The sequence below is a fragment of the Pinus tabuliformis genome, chromosome 9 (genome assembly GCF_031772625.1).
Source record: "Pinus tabuliformis cultivar Carrire ecotype Pingquan chromosome 9, CPIR1, whole genome shotgun sequence".
Taxonomy (NCBI): domain Eukaryota; kingdom Viridiplantae; phylum Streptophyta; class Pinopsida; order Pinales; family Pinaceae; genus Pinus; species Pinus tabuliformis.
Window position 1 is genome coordinate 972,026,117 of NC_142307.1, and position 1,583 is coordinate 972,027,699.

The following is a 1,583-nucleotide window of genomic DNA, read 5'->3' on the forward strand; positions in this document are numbered from 1 at the left end:
TGACCCGAAAAATACAAGAAACTCTATGAACCCCTTGTAGTAAGAGAAACCCTCAGCATCGAAGGAAGAAAACATATAACACTCTCAGATGAAGCTTTAACTGATCTGAAACAGTAGCAAAATAAAAGAGTACTTGGTATTCAAAATGGTGAATTGGTAACAAATTGATTCTTTCAGTCAAGTGGCTTAAATGAACCTTATTGGTATTCTTTAACATCAAATTTTCTATTCTTGGCACAGGATTAATATCAAATAAGGTAATCATACAATTATATCAGAGTACAAATACTGCACTAGAGTAGGCATGGTGTTGAATTAAGCAAGCAAAAACCTTTTGTTGCACGCCTAAAATAGGAAACCGTGCTATATAAAAACAAAGTGCATTTCTTAGATAATTTAACATCTCGGTGTACCAAACAGTAAACTTAGTAACAAGTGGAGCTAACCAGACCTAACCCCTTCCTGAAGGGATTGCAAGGTCTGCCCCGAAAACAGACTTAAACTAAGAGCTCAGGAATCAGTTTACAGATACCTCAATGGGAATTAGACTCCTTAGATTTAAATTTCAACTGAACCCTTGAATACAACAGAAAAGAGTACCCAACAACAACACAGAGTTGTTTGACCTTCACCACTTCCCATACATTCAACTTTGGAAATCTAAGAGCTAAGAGGCAGAATGCCTTAAGAGACGAACCATCCAGTTCCAAACAGCCAAGAAACCGTGGTAGTTGCTTCCCTGAGAAATGGTGAGCGAAGGAATTTGGCTGGAAGCATAGTTCTCTGCTTTGAAAAGTAGCTCGAATCCTTTGGAGAAGAACCTGTAGAAATCACCACAGCTGCTTAGCGATGAGAAAGGGAAATGATGAAAACAATAAAAGAAACTGTACCTAGGGTCAATCAACTTAACAGGGTTACCTTGCCTTAACTAAGAAGTTGTAGCGCAGGAGTAAACCTGTGACCTTGCAGTGGATTCCACGCATCGAGTCCCCGGCCCTGAGCCGAAGGCAGAACCAGCGACACGAAAGGCATGGAGAAAGGTAGAACGGAGTCTCGATAACGAAGATCGGAAATGAGACTAAACAACTGAGAGATAGCTTGAATCCAACTTAAGACAAACTTTGACCGTAGGATCCTCACACATTTTCTCCTCTGTCAATGCAACGCTAAGTTCGAGGAGCTTAACTGTTGCTCGTGCCACGTACCATGGCAGAGCAGGACAATAAATACATAATCGGTAAAAATCTTCATAAGAGATAAGGTAGACAGCTGGGTAAAGAACGGAGATGACAACTGTAAACCACACACACTGTGTATATGCTAGTCACATGGGCAGTACTCAATCCGTAAAGGTTGACACAAGCTAATAACCTATATTTCCCAGTTCCAAGGCATGTAGTGAATAGTTAACTTGTAAATGTCATATCCGTTGTAATATATACCGTAATGTAAATGATTTTTTTTATATATATGAGTTTTACCATGTTTAACTGTTTGGACCTTTGACAAGTTTTATTATTTACTTTAGAAAAGCATCATAGGTGTGAGAAATACGCAATCGGTCCAAAGAATTTATTTTTGGG

General features: G+C 39.1%; 1 long non-coding RNA gene across 1 annotated transcript; it reads right to left on the bottom strand.

The window, feature by feature from the left end:
• Positions 1–238: 238 nt before the first annotated feature.
• On the bottom strand, positions 239–1,141 carry LOC149151964 (uncharacterized). The gene is made up of 2 exons (XR_016263694.1): positions 919–1,141; positions 239–821 (listed from the first exon to the last, which is right to left on the bottom strand). It is a non-coding gene; the product is annotated as an uncharacterized LOC149151964 (long non-coding RNA).
• Between the last annotated feature and the right edge of the window lie 442 nt (positions 1,142–1,583).